At 42.7% G+C, this 21,126-nt stretch overlaps 1 long non-coding RNA gene across 2 annotated transcripts; it reads left to right on the top strand.

The window, feature by feature from the left end:
• Positions 1-837: 837 nt before the first annotated feature.
• Positions 838-20,244, top strand: LOC136538519 (uncharacterized). Of its 2 annotated transcripts, none has more exons than XR_010779360.1 (5): positions 838-1,083; positions 17,383-17,507; positions 18,734-19,627; positions 19,805-19,860; positions 20,054-20,244. It is a non-coding gene; the product is annotated as an uncharacterized lncRNA (long non-coding RNA). The 2 variants fall into 2 exon arrangements; XR_010779361.1 differs by lacking the exon at positions 838-1,083 and adding an exon at positions 16,796-17,084.
• Positions 20,245-21,126: the final 882 nt, after the last annotated feature.

Below are 21,126 nucleotides of genomic sequence, written 5' to 3'. Positions count from 1 at the left end.
CTTAAATAAACTCAGCACGGAGCAGCCGAAAAACACAGCACCAGGCCATGGCCTGCTCATGGCCGAGCCGGCCCATGCGGTTCTTCACTTAAAAGCCCGCTCGACTTTCCCCAAGGCCCATCAGCAGCCCACTCAGCAAAACCCTAAAGCTCAAAGTAACGTGAGCCATCAATCTGAATCCAACGATGACAAAACATTCATACTAGAAAACCCTTCGTATAAAAGTAAAAAGCTTAACCGTAAGTACTCATCTCATCCACTCCCTCCCTTGCTTCTTAGACCGTCTCCAATAAGGAGACCCAAACCCAAAATGGGTAGCAAGAGACCCAAAATTAGCCTCCAACAGAGTACCTATATGGGAGATCTATTTTGGGTTACCTAAGAGGCACAACCCAAATATGAGTATCCTCTCTCCTGGAAACCCATTTACAGAAAGAATTCTCTTTTGGGTCTTGTTGTTGGAGAAGATGCCAAATATGTATTGAACATTTTTCCTGTAGCGCTACCCAAAGGACGAATGGATCTTGTATTTTAGGTGTTGTTGTTGGAGATAGCCTTACGTAGCAGCCACACACAGAGAGCGGCGGTGTCCCGGATGAACGCACGCTATGGCTAGCACCTCGGCGCTCGGCTTGTCGGTGCGCGCGTGCGGCAAAGCCACGCGTGGCTCCGTCAAGCCTAGCAGCCTAGGTTCCCTTACGTGGTGCGGGGACAGTGGCAGGGAGGCGGCGTGGCCCTGGGCGGTGGAAACACTAGCCCTAATCTACGCGAGGCGACACAGCGTGTGGGCGGCGCGGCCCCGAGGGCGCACGCGTAGCTCACGGTGGTGGCGGTGGCCCCAGCCCACGGCCCTTATCCGTGTGGTGGCGGCGGGCCCTGAGCGGTCTGCACGTGTAGGCGCCCTGACGCCGACTTGGCCCAGCCCTACTACGGCGGTGGCGACCTGGCCTAAGTGTCGGGTATGAGCCACCCGCTTGCAGCACAACCGCATGGTCGTGGCGACCCGACCCAAGGCCGTCGGGTACGAGCCACGCGTGACCGACAGCGCCGACCCGGCCTAGAAACCAGATACGGGCCGCACAGGTGCAATCTCAATCTCAGTCTCAAATGCTTAATCGTAGGGTTTGGGTCCTTGATTTGGGGAAAAATATTGGGATTTTTGGGACTTTTGACGGGTTTTGCCCAAATCATCTCCTTCTAAATGCTTATGTCGGCTTGATGCGGTGAAAACCACCTCTGATTGCAAACAATGATCTTAGTATGAAAACTTAATCTCAATTAACAGTAAAACCCTAATTGCTTAATTAATCTAATTGTTCATTGTCATCAATTTGAACGCATCTGATAGCACTGATCTAGACTTGACCTTAACAACAAATCTAATCTTAAAACAGTGCTAATTTAAAAATAATGGATTGATCCGATCTAATCTAATAAAGGCATAACCTGATCTGAAAACTTAACTTAGATGTGAACTAACGATCTGATCTAAACTCTTAAAGAACAGGTAGCACGTGATTTCCCAAAACTTAGCAGGATCAACACGTACTTGATAGATGCGGAACAAAGAACTTTAAACGAATCTTAACAGAGGCATAAAACAGAACTAACTCTGGCCTAGGATCATGTTAGGTCTAAGTAGTCTCTGATACCAATTGTTGAATTAGAACTTAGCATAAACATGATCTTATCTTAGCCTAAACATGATCACTAACTAAACCTTATGCGGAAATTAATCTGATACTAACAAGAGCCTGTGAACGCCATCTGTGTCGCTGGACATGTGAAGTTGATGTAGATGAAGTAGGTCTTAGTCTTCACCAGATCGGGGCTTGATGCTCCTAGTTGGTAAAGAACGCGATGTATATCTTGCAATACCTAGATGGACGTGGGTAGACGGCCTTCCTACACCCTCCAGCGCCTAATCGATCGGTTATGTGAATAGTCACGGGGATTAGAGAGATCATGATGCCAGGGGTGCCTCTCTTATTTATAATCACGTTGTGGGCCAGGGGGCTGAACCCTTAGAATTCTAAGGGTTGCCGCCGATCACGGCAGTTCTTATTTAGTTGAAAATAAATGACGAGTGGGTGGACCAAAAGGTTAATGCTTAATTAATCTTGTAATTAAGTTTGGGATTAGCCGAACCGATCACATTCCAACAGGGGGGAACCGTGAACTTCTCTATACCTTCGTAAAAATTGAGGGCTCTTGTCGGTGTTTTGCACCGGCGGGCCCTCAACCAACTAGAAAATTTGTACTGCGTGTTCCCGATCCCGGATGGTGATGCAAAGAGACACAAGGTTTATACTGGTTCGGGCAGTGGGTGCCCTACGTCCAGTCTGAGAGTTCGATCTTGTATTCTTTGCACCAAAATGCTCGTAGTAGGGGGTTACAAGCAGGGCGAGAGAGGGAGCTAGTCCCAGGTCTCTGCGTGGAGCGGCGTGGATTGCTTGAGATGTTGATCTCAAGCAGCGGGGGAGCTCGTGTGTTCGTCTGTGCGTTTATGCTTGAGTTCGTCACGTGGGCGTAGGCCTAATCGTAAGCGTCTGATCCTCCCTCCCGAAACGGCCCTGGTCCCTCCCTTTTATAGTTGAAGGGGGGACAAGGGTGATACATGCGCTAGCTACACGACGTCGTGCGAACGGAGGTGGCATGTCCAAGCCCTGTAGCCTGTTATTGTGGCGGTGTGGTCGACGGAGTGGTCCCGTCCTTGAAGTACTGGGGCGACGCGCCGGTCACATCCGATCCTGTGCGTCGTGGGGCTCCAGTGTTATCTTGAAGCGGGGCGTGGCGGTCGACGTGCCGGTCACTGTGGGTTGACTGCGTGAGAAGCTGAGACTCAGTTGGTGCCGAGGCCGAGCCATCGTGGGAGGCTCGACGGGCGTGAATCTCTAGGTTGTCGAGACCCTAAAGTATATTACCGAGGCTCGGGGGGAGCAGTAGGTCCCGCGCGCTGATTCCGAGGCTATGGTGACCTGGACTTAACTTCCCACGCCACGTTGTTCCTGGGGCAGGGGTTAGGTGGCATAGTGTAGTGCGGGCGCTGATCATGGGCACAGCACCAGAGCACAGTGGTCAGTAACCCCTACCCTGTCCTGTCCTGGACGATATGGCGTTGATGCGACTTCCCGTCTCGTCGGCCGCTCCGCAGTGTCGAGCCGCCGTCCGGCTGATATCGCGGGAGTGGTTGGCGCATTAATGGGACGTGACGCCCGGTCGGAGAGACTGGTCGAGGCAGGAGCGGCGGGTTATTGCCAAGCCGACCTCGAGCGATACGGAGAATCGACATCTTATCCGAGGCTTTACGCGCGGGGCCTTGGGCGAGACGGAGAATTAGTTCCCTGTCGAGGCCTTCCGTGCGAGGCCTCGAGCGAGGCGGAGAGCAGGTGGGCTCGGACGAGGCCGGGGTTTAACCAATGGCTTGCCTTTTGGCTTTGTTGTTGATGGGGGTTTAAGTGATTCTTTCGGTATACGCTCGGGGTACCCCGTTTTATGGTACCCGACAGCTCTTAATAGGAGTTTGTATTCTCTACCCTTTAGCTTCTAGATTTACAATGCTATCTTGGTTCTGTGTTGGGGCAAGCCTAGGCCTTGGGCCACTAGGGCCACGTGGCCTAAGTAACCTAGGAACACCTCTATAAATTTTGCCCTGAAGGGCAACGCAATAGCCCAACAAGCATTCGATCTTGTTCATGCGTTCGACTTTGACTCTTCACGCCTTACCCAACGCTCATCACTCGCGCCGCCTCCCCTTTCTCACTCATGCCACTGCTCATAGCTATCGTGTTGTTGGTTGTCATCCCTCACCTGCCACTACACCGCCAGACGGCCAGAGCATCGCTCCTCCACTCTGGCCTCCACCCTTGGGTGCTGCCCGCTTGGCCCTGTCGGGTGCTGCCCTACTCAGCTATGCGCCTGCATTGTCGCTTGTAGGCCACCATCCCGCGTAGTTGCATCATCGCACGACTCAACCAAGCCATCGCCTACTTGCTTCGCCTAGACACAGGAGTAGGCGAGCACCCCCTCTCTCTTTGGAAGGTGTTTCCCTTGACTCTAATTCTATGCTAATTTTGATTCCAAGTTTCCAATTTCAATCCTTTGTAGAGTTTTGATTCCAATTAGAATCTAAAATTATAGATTTCTCAGTAATTGGTTGTTACAAAATACAAAATGAAGAGGACCAGGACATTAACATAAAATTTCTCTTGAGTTCCTGAACAACAAACCATCTAACCTCCTCCATAGCCATGTCAAGGTTCAGAACAAGAAACATTAAGGACCAGAGCTAGTGCTACACAAACACAGAACTAACCTAACACCTTTGCACAAGAAGAAATAATTACAACTACAACTAGTTTTCCTACAACTATAGTAGAGTTGAGTTGATCAGCCACATAATAAACTAGCAATGAAAATGTCGATTTTGTGGTGGAGGGCGGTTCCAATCACGTGCATGATCCTAAAGATATTATTGAAGTCCATGGCTTCAAAAGCCACTGGAGGAAATGTATCCAGGCATTATGGATGATGCAAAAAGTGAGTATGCCTTGTTAGGTCCATGCCATCCAAAAGGTCATGCATATCCCATTGAGTTGGCCTTGATTGTACTAGTTGGAACCGCCACAGTAGAAAGGATTTTGTTAGCTATGAAGTTTGTCAAGACCAAATCTCAAAATAAAATAGGGAATGAGTGGTTGAATCATAGGATGGTATGTTTTGTTGAGCAAGAGGTATTTGCAACCATTAAAAATGATAAAATCTTACATTGACAACCCAAAAATGTAACATTGTTTTCAAGAGTTAGAAAAATTAACAAATTTGTGACAAAATAGTAGTGACACATTATACTGATCATAACAAAATAGTGCTGAAAACACCAAATTCAATAAGTACAAGAGTATACCCCGAGCTAGGACCAGCGCTAAGGGCACCGATGGCACCGTTCTCATTACTCGACATAGTGGGCTGATCGAAGTAGTGGACCACAGGTGATGCAAGAAGGGTTCGCAGAGCAGTCCCGTCAACTACCATGAGGAAGAAGATGTGCACCGCTACTGGTTCGCACTGGGAAGAAGACAATGCAGATGAATATCAGGAATTAGACGTATAGCAGCAGTCACACAAGATCCTTGCGCTCTATGAAAAACTGATTCGCCCGCACACCCAAGCAAGTGTAGCAGATGGGCGTCGGTTCTGAAGGTTTGCTCTTCAAACCCTTTGTGCGCGTAGGAGATTGGAATGGGGACAGTTTAGGAGTAGCAAGAACAGAGAAGGTGCAATTGTTTCTATGTTGTATGCGCGAGGATCTAAACGACGTCCTAAACTTATATCTGAGTGGAGGGAGCGAGCTAGACAGTGTCGGGAGGATGCACTGGATGACAACATTAGAGCTCGTGAAGTTAATTACAAGATGGAGTAACCGCTAAGAGTTATAGACAAAAATTCCCACACCGACTATACCGATTAATCCCTTAAAGGATCTAGGTAACCGACCCAAGTGGCAAAACCTTCCCGCCCTGCACCACATCATGTTGTGGCATGACCCCACCCGAGCTCAGGCACGAGCACATCACGCCACACCACATTATGTTGTGGTATAGCCTGTGCTGCTGTGCACATCACATCACGTCACGCTCAAGCCTCACGTCGCCATGACACGGCATGACGTGACTTGGCTTAGTGGCAGCGCGCACATCCGTGTGGCACACCCTTCATCTCTCTCAACTTCACAACAAATCCACATATAGGCCACCTATTTAAGTTGAGTTTAAGCAAAATCCGAACTAAAACTATATTGCACCTTGTATTTAATATGGGCCTTATAATTTATTTGATTTAACTGAACTAAAAATGGGCCAAACCCAAATTAAATTTAACAATCCCTGCCAAACTATAGGGCGCATATGAAATGCTCTCGATTCTCTATTGTTTGATATACCAGTGTTTTTGTTAAAGCGTGAATGTAAATGAACAAGATTTTGGGAGAACTGTTCCTTTCATTGATCTTTGAAATATATTTATACAAGTGAAGGGGTGCCACGAAGAGTCATGACTGTTCCCAAAAGACATGTCCTTTGGGACTACAACTAACTGTCTAATCCTATCCACTAATTCTGTGCTTGATGGATGAGATCACTCATGAAGAGACGCCTGTTCGTCTGTAGACGTCCGTTCGCATATAGGTGTCATTTCACAACACTCCCCCTTGATCGAATCTTCCTTGAGATCAATGCAGCTGTAAGCTAAAATTCCTCGAAAAACCCTATGGGAAAAATATGAGGAATATATGATATGCCATAAAAACTCCTTTAAACCTTATTGGAAAATAAGGAGAAAATAGCATATTTATTTGTGATTTAAATAAACCACTATGTCATTGGTATCCCATTAAAAACCCTAATAGAGAAAAATATTGGAGATACGACATAAAGATAACTCCCCCAAAAACCTTTCAGGAAAAATATGAGGAGCAATATAAAATGATATGTCGCTAAAACTCCTATAAAACCTAGTGGAAAAATTAGGAGAAAATATGACGACATATTATTGGTATTGCCTCTTGGATAACTCACATGAAAAACCTTTTCAGGGAAAAACCATGGATGAGTTGTGAGGGCAATATGTGTCTTTGATATTTCCCATAAAAACCCCGGTGGGGAAAATAGGAAATATGACACATGCTTATGTTAATATTACCTCATTAAACACTTTAACAAGAAACCTTGTAAGTAAAACTTGTGAAAGAAAAGAGTATAATATGATGCTGGTACAGGTCAACATTTAGGAGATGTCTCCCCTTGATTCTGGAACAATATGCTTAGTGATATTGCTCCTTATGTAACCTATTTGCATCTGTGTAACACAAGCGGAATTATCTTCATAGATAATTATAGGTGATTCAATTGAACTAATACCACATGACTGTTGTATGTGGTAATCATTCTGCGAAGCCATACACATTCTCGTGATGCCTCGTATAGAACAATAATTTCAGAATGATTAGTAGAGGTCGCCGTCAGAGTCTATTTAGAAGACTTCATGAAATAGCTGTACCTCCATGTAAGAATACAAATCCAGTTTGGGATGGAGACCAGATAAGTAACCAACATCCGTGTATCCAATCATATTGGGATCATGATTTCTCTTAAAGAATAAACCAAGATCCTTTGTGTCACTAAGATATCTGAGGATATGCTTCGCTCCCATCTAATGATGGTGAGTTAGATTTGCACTATGTCTAACTAGTATGTTCACTGCAAATGCGATATCAGGCCTGGTGCAATTTGCAAGATACATAAGTGCTCCAATGACACTAAGATAGGGAACCTTGGTCCCAATATCTTTTCTCCAATATCTCGTGGTATAAATGGATCTTTCTCTATTTCTAAAGAACGAACAACCATCGAGGTTTTGTTTTGATATGATTTGTCTATATTGAATTTCTCCAATATTTTCTGGATATAGGCTGATTGATGCACTAAAATCCTTGAAGGTCGGTGCTCAAGTTGTAAGCCTAGGCAATATTTGATCTTACCCAAATCCTCCATCTTGAATCCACATGATGGAATTTGTATCTCAAATGATTGCATAATTATTTCTATATCATGATGATATCAAAATAACCAATATACGCAATCATGCTTAATTATACACAATGTATGTTGCGATTTGTATTTGGATTTAGAATATGAAGTCCATTGGGACTTATATGTCCGAATCTATCAAATTCATTTGATATGCCAATTACTGAATTTGGAAAACTTCATTTTCACACATACCATGGGGTATGTTATGCTGGGTCTCTGCGTGAAACCATATGCTACAAGCTCTTATTGTTCACCACCTTGCTTCTGAAAAGAAACTCTATGAGGGAAGATATTACTATAGTAATACTTCTCATCATTGAACAAGAGCAATCTCCTTAATTGCCACCTTTTAGTTTGACCAAATTTGAGTGTGAAGACACTCTTCCTAGGACTTCTGGTCTGGATCCAGTAAGGTAAAAAAGCAATCTTTGAGGAGTATATGCCGTGACAATTTGTAGTCTTTAAATGATTGATTTGATTCTTGAAATCAATATAGCATGTGAAAATATTAACCCTTTTGGACTCCGAGTCATTTCCCATATGGAGTCAGGGTGTTCCAATGTCCTAGGATCGGAATTTGGGTGCACCATTGATCCGGGTTTTGGATGCTCATCCATTTTGGGTGTCTACCAACTTGACGTTGGCTTGGATTTACTAATTTGGAGGATATTATCCTTGGTATCCTCGGACGCTTACTTGGAGCATTATCCTTAGGAGCGGCCGTACTTCTCCCCCTCTTCATTGGAAGTGGGAGTTGAATGGTTTTAATTGGTACCTCCATTCTTTCGGGCGTATTATAAGTATGATAAGAGGATTTTGTGACACCCTTATTATTAGTAAATGTTTCTGGCAGATTCTTTGCAATATGATGCAAATATAAGATATTCTAAACAATTAGGTTTAGAATTTTTGGTACGTGGATGTGAGGATTGCTCTTTTGATTCCTGGCATTCTTAATGTGGTATAAATCTCCCCCTAATGCCTAGAATTATCCTAAAATATGATCAACATACGGGCAATTTATAAATCCCCTATAGAGTTACCTCTTGGGATCTCTAATACCCATTGGTATGTTGGTGTGGTGATATGGGTATGTGAAAACATACTCGATGCGTAGATGTGAAATATTTGGCTGCGGCCAAAGTTTCACGTACATACTGCAACGGAGGGAGTTTTATAAGTGCAGCTTGATGAATTTGAATTAACGATACGGTGTGTAAGGCCGCATGAAAACAACTTAGTTCTGGTAAATTACAATTCTATTTTAATATGTCATGCAATTTGATTCTCAATAAAAAACTCAATAAAAACCATTATTGGTATGGACATAAGGTACTTGATATATAGTACCCAAAAACCAAACTGTTCCATATAAAATGGATTTGATCCCACATCTAGGATAATTTGCTCTAAATTGAAGATTTCGAGCAATGAGTTTGGTATAGTGATAGTTCTCATGACTAAGAGACACACCTGGGACTATATGATGGATGCATAAATGTGCATTACATAGTATCTTTATGGTCCATAAAATGGTAAATAGAGTCACATGTATGTTCTTGAATTTCTTCAAGAAATGTAGTGGCTCATATTGATGCTATGACCAATAGAATTGACAATAATTCTCAAGTTATCTCTATAGTTGAATAACTAAGGCAAATGTGCCAAGTCATGTTGACATCAAGAGAGAGAATTATTTGTACGCAACATTGGATACAGGTTATGTATATGTAGTCAAATCCAACTGAGGATGTTTTGTTTAAGTATTGCCATATCTGTTGTTAAGAAAAAAATACAACTCTTAGTTGTCATCTTGGGGTTTCCATATGAAAACCACATTGACGGATATCTCTATAATTTTAATTGGGTATATTTTGGAATCAGAATACAAGAATGAATTCATGATTATTATTTGAGTACCAATAGGGAGCATGATAGTAGCACGATCAAAGCCCACTATCATGACATCACGTCAAGCGATTTACAAAATATTTCCTTGTCTCCATGTAAGAGTTTAGGAATATTTTGCTTCCCTATATATAGAATTTGTGGTTGAACTATCCACTAGGCAAAATTCCTCTTTGCATTTGGATTGACTCTCGTATAAGTCTATATATAGCATGAAGAATATAATGATATTCTTTGCAGATATATAGATTACATACAAGTTAATTAATGAAATATCAAATGTGATGGCACATTATTGTGATATTCAATTGAAATTGATGACAACATTTTATATTACAACACCAAAATGGGGCGTAGATACTAGGTATCTTTGTAAATGGAAGATAAATTTGGTCTCCAAAATGGATCAAGCGAAGTAAATTCGATGATCGTGATCTCCATGCTCATAAGACCCACTTACTAATTAAAGTGTTTGGTTGCTACTTGTTTTTTTCATAAAACTTGTTGTGAACAACTGGCCTTCCTGGTGGTGTCAGGTTGAAGATAGAAGTGTGCTTCGTATCTTTATTACTGAGCCAGATATTTATGTCCAATGGATTTGTAATACCGATCAATTAAATGTTTCAAGGCATGACATTTCCAAGTTGTGTGGCTGTAACATACATAATTGGGACAAAATATGGTTCTATCATATTTGGGAAATGCCTTGACCCTAAAGAATGCACGGGGCTGCTACTTCTTTTTGCGTTAAATCTTACCATTAAAGTTCTATGGATGGCATTATTACATGGCATCGACCTTGTTATGATTCTGAAAATTCAATGTACTTCAGATGATAGAGCATCACTATAATGCTAATGATGATTCCTCGATAAGAGTTTATCATACACTTAGACCTGAAGTAATGTAAGAATTAATCTAGAATACATATGGTAAGTCGCGGGAATCGCAAAACGCAATATAGAGGATATTTGGGAACAACATAATTCTATTCTCAAGTGGACTTAAGATCCTAGAGATAAAGTTGTGGCCAAACTTAGTCGGCATTGGGTAGAATGACTGCCTTGTGTTGTTCATATCACCCATTAAGAGCTAGCCATATAGTGCTTTGATTTGCACCCATTGAGATACACATACGTGTGATCTGGATGTATATGGTGCTTTATTTCAATAAAACTCCATATTTAAATTGATCATAAGTGGTGATGCTCTCTTATGAGGAGCATCAAATATTGATATGAATCCATAGAACATCAGGTTTAACATTACGTCCATTTAGCATGCTAGATAATAGTGACCATCAAGAGCAAGAGATCAAACTCTTTGCTGGCTATTATTCTAACAAGGTTTAAACCATAGATTTTCTGAATTTACGCTAAGGATAAATTTAAAATTGCTATGGTGATGTTGTATTAGTTAATGCAAAATAAATAGGAGACAAGATCTATCTCACTAATAGTGTAAACCTCATTTATGCTAACACATTAGAGGCAGTCATCATAAAGATGTAGACCTCTAATAATATGGACATAGTCTGTTGAACAGTAGATGCCAAGTGGTGTATGCAATTTGTATAAACACATTTTAAGGTAATCATCAAAAGATTGATGTAGACCTTAGTTAATCCGCAAACGAATTGGGTACGCACGTTGAGGATAGTCACTAAGTTGTGGACTTAGTATAGATCCCGCAGTAGCAACTATGGTGCTACCTTGTGTATGGCCAATAGGAATGCTGATTAATGGTAGTCATCTTGTGAAAAGATGTAGACCATATGTTCTAATTTGTGATGTTGGGTATGCAAGTTGAGGAAAGTCACTAAGAACTTAGTGTAGATCCCACAGTAGCAACTATGACGCTACCTTGTGTATGGCCAACATATAATGTGAAACATTTGTGTTATATACAAATAATGAGGTAATACACTTAATGGATTTTGCATTAAAAATGTAAGCACTATAAGCTTTAAATAATAAAGCATAAAAGGGCTTAACATGAAATGAAAATTGCAAATAACAAAGTAATTGCAATATTAAGGTCATGATAGTAATACTACATGTTTATTGGGTTTGCCATTTTGGACAAACACTTTGAACAATGTAATAATTATACTACATGTTTATTAGGTTTGCCAATTTGGACAAACACTTTGAACATGCAATGTTAATAGCACATGTTTATTGGGTTTGCTAATTTGGACAAACGCTTTGAACAGTACTAAACAACAATTTTATTTGCTTATAAATTTAAAAATTTACGTTGAACCGATGGCTCAGAAGCAAACAAAACTTATCACTTATGCAATTTTTTTGAAGATCTGAGGATCCAGAATATATATTTGCATGCGGCAAATAAAGCATAGTGAAATATATTGTAGCCGAAAGACTACATTGTAAAGTACAGATAATAAGATCTGCGATTAACGTTTTAACCTGTGGGCTAAAACATTAAAAATGTATAGTACATAATTATCTAGAAGGATAATTATTTATTTTACAGAAAATGCAAGATCTTTTCTGCAAAAGTGCATAACCATATCCAAACACACGGACGGTTTCTCCTCGAGAGAAAACCGTCGCTCGGTCCTTGAGGCGGACACCGTTGGCCAGCTACCAGGCTAGCCTCCGGCCATCGGCGTGAGGCCGCAGCGAGGTGCACGCCAAGTCGATAGGAGCCGCCTAGCCGCTGGCGCGGGGGCCGCCTGCCACCGGCGTGAGGCCGCGGGCATGGGAGCCACTGGCACGTGCCGCCTGGCCGCGTGGTCTTGAGAAGGCCGGCCACCGCCGAGAAGCAGGACACCAGCCGTGGGAGCACCAGACGTTGGGGTGCTGTTGTGGGCTGGGGCCCGTCGGCTTGGGCTGGTCAGCCACGAGGCTTCGAGGCCGCCTACCGCAGGACCGCCGACCATGGAGACGCGGACGCTGCCGACCACGGGCCGCCGGGTGCGACGACGAGCGCAGGGGTCGCGTGCTGTCCTAGCCGAAGCCGCTGGCCGCAGGCACGGGGCAACCTAGCGCCGACCGTTGGCTTTGCCGCCGCAACTGTGGGCGTGCGAGCAGAGCACCGCTGCCGGCTGCCTCCGTACCGATGGAGGCGCAAGGCATGGTGCCGGCCACCACAGACAGCGCACAACCGCTACGTGCTCGTGGCATTGACAACAAGGCAGCGACCATGCTTGATCTCACAGCGTTGGTGCACGGGTCCGAACGGACCACAATGATCATGGCCGTGGAGAACACGGTGTCCGTGGTGTAGTTCTTGATCATTGCAGAAATGAGACACCGAAGGAAATCAACAAATCCTATTGTTCATCCTCCGTTCTTCTCCTTCTGATCTTGTTCATCGTGGATGGAGAAGTCTCCTTCTTTGCGAAGGTTTCTGTTCGTCCCCTTTCGAGAGGAGAGAGAGAGCATTCCAGTGCTGATAACGTGTTAAAGCGTGAATGTAAATGAACAAGATTTTGGGAGAACTGTTCCTTTCATTGATCTCTAAAATATATTTATACAAGTGAAGGGGTACCACGAAGAGTCACGACTGTTTCCAAAAGACATGCCCTTTGGGACTACAACTAACTGTCTAATCCTATCCACTAATCCTGTGCTTGATGGATGAGATCACTCGTGAAGAGACGCCTGTTCGTCTGTAGACGTCCGTTCGCGTATAGGTGTCGTTTCACAATAGTTTTGATGGAGACTATCACCTAGAATAGAGGTTACACTTTCTCACAACTGAACAATGGACTATGCCTTGAGTTGACCATTTTGTGCGAAATAAGTTTCACCTAAGTCCCTTACTAATACTAGGTTGCAAAAGGCATCCCTCTGGTTTGAGCATACAAGTCAAACTCCAGGACCTTTCATGAGAGTGATCACCAAATCTTATAGATGTAGGTGTGTTCCTTGTAAGATGTTCTGTGGGACATCTCGGCTTAAATACGCCAATAGGATCACATTAAGGTATACACCAACCTACCAAATTTGACTTACAAATTATTTTGGTGATGGGTGTTTTAGTTTGATTAATTTGGCTACAGAATAATATTATTAAGAAGTGTTTGGCCGATAATTGATTGCTTCATTAGGTAGTGATATTGATTGATTAGCATAATGGACAAGCAAGAGAAGAAATCTCTACAACTAAAACATACGGATTGTCAACATCTACCCGGCAGGATCAAAACACTCATGCGATCCATGACTATCCGGCATAAAAAAATCTCCTTACGATCCATGACTACCCGACGCAGAAAAGGAAATCCCCCCAACCCCTGCATGGCTGCTTTGCCTGGCTCTATCCCGCACTTCTCCCTCACAGGTTCCTTCATGTCTTTCCATGCATGGATGCATGCACGTGCACCCCGCTCCAACATGCAGCCGCGATATTCTTATCTTTTCAGCAAATCCAGAAAGCACAGATCACGGAAAAAATCAACAATAAGGGAAATGTTAACGTCCACCGGCCGGCACATAATCACCGCTTGGAGACACCGGAAGGCAAGTAAATAAAATGGAATAAAACGGAAAGAGAATTATGGGAAGAGAAAAGAATTTATTAGAATATCACCATGCAATGATCATGATCGTGATCCAAATCTCGTTCGTCGTCCTTCGCGTTGTGTGTTGACAAAAATGAATTGTTGTCATGCCTCATGCGGGCTAGGATATTGTAATTCCGAGTATACATGTTTTGGGCAAGGCAGAGCATGGATACATTTAATTCGATGCCTAGCAATAATTTTTTAGCCTTTGAGGCAACTGATGTTTGTCGTAACTTTCAGACAACAAGCTCTAAGCCTAGCTTTTATTTTAGATTCATTACGATAATGAATGTGTTTCTAGACATTATCATAGTATAATACACGTGAAAAATTGAATTGATATAATTTTGATTTTGACTTGGCTAACAAACATCTCATTCAGTTTATGTTGCACATGTTGCAACGCACAGGCACTCATCTATAAGAATGATTATGTGCATACACGCGTTGCAGGAGGTTCGATCTGCTGAGCGAGACGAGCATGATACAACAATACATGTTTTCTGTATAGGCAAGCCATGTTTGTTGTTCGATCAGTCTGTCGTCTCCAGCGACTCCAAGAAATTGTTGTCTGGTTTTCACAGAATTTCGCCGTGATCCATTAATTGGATTACTCCCTCTGTTCATAAAAGAATGTAATTATGGGAAACGTGTGAGTCAAACTAACCCAATTTTGACCGAGTTTATATCAAATATTATTAGCATTTATGTCTCGAAATAAATTTATTATGAAAATACTCCATCCATACTAAAAAATGAAGTCTTTTTGGATAGCGACATGGTCTCCAAAGCATAACTTTGACTACTTATGTTTATAAAGATATTTATCAAAAAGTGATATATGTAAATTTTTGTGAAAGTATTTTTCAAGACAAATCTATACATATGGTTTTCACATTTCCAAACTCTAACAACTTAAAAATTATTCATGATTTATATTCTCAATGTTTTACCTAAGCCTTGTCCAAAACGACTTTATTTTTTTAGTATGGAGGGACTATATTCTATAACTAATCTAATAATACTTATTTTGTCTCATTAGTGTTAGTACTTTTTCATATAATTTTAGTTAAAGTTGAACATGTTTGACTTCTCGAAATATGATAATTACATTCTTTCTGGGGGTAGGGAGTAATTAGTACGCAGGCGTGTGTCCATTGGAAAGTCAGCACGTTAAAATTGAAGGGAGCACGTTTGACTGACTGCTTTATACTGCACCAGCTTGAGTCCAAGTTGATTAATGCTACCTGGTCTCTCTGTTTGAGTGCTGAGATATATTTATTAGTACAAATATACATACAAACAATAAAATTAAAGGTGAGGCAAATCTACGATACGCATGCAGCCAGATTGCATGTATATATACGTACAACAGATTTTCAGATATGGATTGCGTGCGCTGTAAGTTGCACGCTATGAAACGGCAGTCAAGAAACGTAGGAGAGGAGAAGCAACCAAGCATGCATTACGTACTCAAGATTTTGTTCGGCGCGGTGCCAAGAAAAGGAAATATAATATTTTCCAATGGAAGACCCCACATGGCCACATGATTGGATGGTTTCAAATGTGATGATATGGCTTGCTATCTGGCGTGGTGAGCAGTTAGCGTGTGCGGACAGAATTGCAATTAAGGAGAGTGATGAACTGGCGTCAATCATCAGTCGATGGATGTACGACTGGAGTCCGATCGAGACCTACATGAGACATTGTAAGCTTGCCCATCTCATAGGAGGAAAGATCATCCGCCGTCTTATATAATTTTAAGTTATCTATATCTAATATTAAAACGGCAAAATTTCTCTTCACATATTTTTTGTCCGGCACTCCCTAAATAACTCTATAAATTTGAAAATTGTCAAGTCTCCCATATTATATATGATATAAGCACATAGATAAGGTAACATGAAGTCCTAGATAGCTACGAATACTAATCAAATAGATCTCTTTGATCTTGAACAACATGAATAGGAATCCTAATTTAAATTGAAAAAAATAAACATAGAAATAAGACAGCTTATCTATATCTACCACCTACCTAATACTAAAGAGGCAAAATTTCTGCTATACGTTTTTTTGTCCAGCTCTAATCTCCTTCTGTGTTTCGGTTTTATGTGCGCTAAATCCGGCCTATTTTCGTGTCCCCATCAATTTCGGTCTAATTATATCTAACCACGGTTGCCCTTCTTGCCACAGTAGTCACAGGAAGAAAACATAAAAAAATTCTAAGCCACCTGAGAGGGGCTCGAACTAGGGCACCATGATCTCCTATACATATACGACTAAAAAGAAAGAAAGTAAGACCACCATTCCGTGCGACAATCGTCGGTCCGCCCCTCCCCCTGCGATACGGCATCACGCGCTCCCCTCCGCCTCCTCCTCCTCCCCCTCACGCCCTTGGTCGCCGGCACGTGTCCCCTCGGTCCGCCTCCTCCTCCTCCCCCTCGCTGCCTCCTCCCGTCGGTCCGCGTGTGCTCGACGAAACCCAAGCTGCTCCTTTGTCGCTGCCAACGGTGGCAGCGTCGTCTCAGCTCGTCATCTCGATTTGGCGGTACGTCACCCCCTTCTCTTCTCCCTCGTGGACAGGCAGTTGCCGGCGTGCGGGTTGCGGCAGGCATCTATGCTGCCGTGGCTGGCCTACAACGTGTGGCTGCTTGCGCTGCGTGCCTGCGTTTGCCCGCTGGCCCCTGTCCGCCAGTGCGCTATGCGCGCCTGGTCAGCGCGAGGAGGCAGTAGGCGGACGATAGCAACAGGCAGCCTCCGCGTGCGGTGCCTCTGGCCCTGTTTCCTGCAGTCGGCTGGCCTGTTGTCCTGCCCCTGCTTTGGGGATTCCTTTGGAAAAATTTCCCACAAATTTTTTGCCAATTTCTTGGTTGAATCGATGTATCTGAACTATGTGTGCTCATGGACAACGGCATGGGTCTAGAACATGAAGTTGAAACCGAGCATGGGTCCAGCAGAGGTGTGGATGGGGAATGAAATGATGCCATGTCAGGTGCTCCTCTTGGTTCTGAATCGAGGTGTGGATGGGGAACGAAATGATGCCATGTCAGGTGCTCCTCTTGGTTCTCAATCGTGCCTTGCTTTATCAACTTTACTTTTAGGCGTGTTTTCCTTTTTTCCTAACTCAATTTTGTTCCATTTAATTTCACAGCAGGTTTTTCTGACATAGGTAAATGCAATGGAAATGCTCCAACAAAAAAAAAATTAGAATATAGAAATGGTCGCTCTAATCGTTTGTTGTCCATTGCAATTTAGTGTACCCATTTTGGCATGCTTTCAATGGTTTGTACAGTTATTTGCTATTAATGTTGCAACATGATCCTTATCTGCTCAGTATGAATATTGCAGTACTACCTGTATTGTTGTCATCAAAACTACTCGCTGAGATGGAAGTTGACGTAACTACGAACTGGGAGTGACTCTTGACTGGAATAACTAATCTACCGGTGCCTACACAGTTTCAAAAATTAAAGGTGACCAATTTATTATGAAGAATGAAAACCTATAGCATGTGTTGCCAGCTTCATTTCTCAGCTATCTATAATTAGAATGAACCTGGCATCGTTCCTTCGAGGTTAGAATAGACATGATTAGAAGTGCATGTGAAACTGCCGACAAAATAATTGTTGAATTTCGTAAGAGCTATGGGTTGGGAACCCGTCACGGGTTCGTTCTGTTTGTCATGACATAAATCATCTCCCCATGGTGTTCGTAGGATAGTTATATATCATAGGAAATGGCAGTAACCAAACTCAGATAAATGTTTGGTATTTCTGTCTCAGTTTTCAAATGTGTTGCCTTCATGCTACTTGCAGGCATCAGGAGGACAATTACTTCTTTGTCTATCTTCGTATTTTACCTCTTTAGTCACTCTGCGTAATTCTGTTCCTTTTTTTAGCGAGACAGCTCGACATACCTATCTTCTAAATCAATAATTAATATACATCATTCTGCCCATGACAGACCCTACAGCCTGTCGATATGCACTTACCTTCATGTAATTAGTGTTAATGCTATATTTGCTTGTGTGAGAGTTATGTTCCGAATTTTCTGTGTTTCTTTTGGTACAAAAAAAAGTTTCAGGTCAAGGTTACAACGGCCTTTTCCATTTCCCTTCATCGACTTGATGTGTTTGATACAAATGTGACTATGACAGTTTAACAAAGGCCATATCTAAGATTTAATTTTAGAGACGTATGCAGTGCCTTCATGAAGACGTAGAGTAAGGTATAACCACCTAAAGTAGATCTTTCTAGAGTTCAACTATGCAGAGCAAAACCACCATATTAGTTCACTGATTCATACCTATTGTGACCTGTCAACTGTCTCAGACATTACCCATCCTGCTACACATTATTGCAAACTATCCGTATGTTAATCAGTCAGTTCAAAAAAGGAAGATTGGATTTGAACTCTTGAAGTGTCACCTTTGTTTCCTTATGAACACAACAAAATATCCCAACTTTAGACTTCCAATGTGCTGCTTACCGAAATGCTAGGCTTATTTTCATAAATGACTGCACATTTTGATTTATGTCCTGTAATAGATAACATGCCCTAGATCACCAAACTTTCTATCATTCAGAATAGTAGCAATAGTCTTTTTGCTAATATAGAGTAGTAATTCTTACATCTGTTATTTTTGTCGTCACTTATGCCTGCAACATCTAAATATTTGTTAGTTCGTCAATTCCTGTAGGTTAAGATTTTCAAAGGCAACAATGAATGAGCGTTCAGACAAGGTCGAAGAACTTGCTGCAATGCTTGCTATTGAAGTTGTATGATTTTTTGTTGTCCTGCTTTATCTCCTTACAGGTCACTCACTACCTAGGTAGCGAAAAAAGAGGGTTACCAAACTCTTATGAATATTGGCATGAGTGAGGCCTATTTTGCTAATTCCTTTGTGTTTTTACTTTGTGGCACAATTTATTTGCTAAATTCCTTCCACTGCAAAGCTTCTGCTGCTGAAACAACCAGACAGATTGCAGCTACTCCAGCACCTGTACTTGGCATAAGAGATGGTTAAGGTCATTTTGCAAAAAACCAGCCAAATGATTTCTATCAACGATACAATCGATTCTGCTGGAATTTCGATACAGACTGTCTACAATTTCATGTTAAGACAGATTGTTAATGATTCGATCTGTGCACAAAAAACTAAATAGCTTCTATTTGGCAACCACATATTGTTAAAGAGAACCACTGATAGTCCCATACATACAACGAATCTACGTGGAATGCCTTCAGAAAGCTAACCATTTAGAAAACCCTGTCTCCTATATTTACAGGAGAGTACAAATGGTAGTACTTATCATATCTAACAGTGAACAGGTAATCCAATCAACTCCCACACTATTGTTTTTTCAAAGTTCAGCACATTTGCTGTCCAACAATAATGTGCCTATTTAGATGTGACCGCTTTAGAGTTTTTTCCTTCTCCTTTTCTGTGTTTTTATATGGTCTGCACTTAATCTAAACATCCTATTTCCACTATGCAGGACAAAGGAAGCGCTGAAGAAATGTATACAACAAAGGCTACCCAAACCGCGCCCTAAAAAAACCATGCCTCCGTCACAGAATCCCCCACGAAGAAGTAAGATCCTCAAACGTTATAATACACAACTGCATCCTATGGTACAGGCAAACATATACACAAAGAAACATATTTACTTCTATGTGGAGGTTCTTAATTTTACATATCATTTATAGATCCATAGCCAAAAGGAATTTTTTTACCTATATATTTCATCGTGTCATACATCATTTGCAGAGCCACGAGCGTAGAACCTAAACACCATATCCAACCAGCAGCAGAAGTAACCAAAGGTCCACTCATATTTCCTACATTATCACTTATTGTTTTTCTTCTTATTTGACTCTGCTTACACAGTGCCATAGTAAACAACTTCTTTGCCTGTTAACAAGTATGCATATTTGGAACCAATATGAAAATAGCTCTCTTTCTAATGCTTCAAATATGGATAATAATATCAAAATGACCCTATTCCTAATGCTACAGATATGGATGAACAAAAATGGCTCATCATTTTGCAACATGAACGATGCTATATTCAGTGCACCAACAGGACATGGCAACACGTTTGTGGACTTTTAAACGTTGTCACTCCTGTGTACACTACATGTTTATCTCCATGCTTTAAAATATTTGTGCTCCAAGTCAGATCAGGGTACCAAACAAATCCTTTATGTATAAGCATAGTAGCCATATGTGCAATAAGTCAATGACAATAAGTGATGCGCATTATACCTTCAAAAACTTTCTTATGGCTACCACTCATATTCTCTTACAACTAAAAAAGAAAGAAAGACCACCGTTTCGTGCGATAATCATCGCTCCGTCGATCCGCCCCTCCCCTTGCGATACCCGCGTCCTAATCTTCTACGTCGGTCTGCCTCGTGGTGCGATCGCTTCCCCGCGATCGAGTCAGAAGGAAACTCACGGAAGTCACGCAAGCAACGTCACCCTCTGTAGGAAACTTGCAGACCGCACGCGACAGGCGACCCGCCCCTAGGGCCTCGACACACAATCCTTGCCCAGTCGCCCAGCGCCTTACCTCCCTCAATCCCTAGCCGCAACCCTCTTCTCACCTTGTGATTCATGATGACAGTGGTGCGCGCGGCCCACTCCTTTGGCCGGTGGCGACGCATGCGGCCCCCTCCCGACTGGTGGCGCTCCGCACCAGTTTTCCGCCACCACGACCTCCCCGTTCCCGTCTCCTCGCTTTGTGTGCGCCCATCGCTCACCTCGTCGTTTCACCAGGCCACACCATGCCACCGCCCACACCAAGGCCCCCGACGTCGCCCTCCCTATTTCCCTGCTCCGCCAGTCCCGAGCCCCCACCGGCCGCCGCACGTGCAACGGGCGAGGTGGAGCCATGGAGGCTAGACAAGGACGTCGAGGTTGACAACTAAAAAGAAAGAAAGTAAGACCACCATTTCGTGCGACAATCATCGCTCCATTGGTTTGCCCCTCCCCTTGCCTACGTCGTATTCCGCTTGTTCCTGGGTCAAATTCCGTATCCTAAAAAATATGTAAGGGTATAGTCATTGCCTCTCCATATAGCTCCGCTC

Source organism: Miscanthus floridulus, chromosome 2, assembly GCF_019320115.1.
Source record: "Miscanthus floridulus cultivar M001 chromosome 2, ASM1932011v1, whole genome shotgun sequence".
Taxonomy (NCBI): domain Eukaryota; kingdom Viridiplantae; phylum Streptophyta; class Magnoliopsida; order Poales; family Poaceae; genus Miscanthus; species Miscanthus floridulus.
This window is presented reverse-complemented; position numbering and strand designations above follow the sequence as displayed.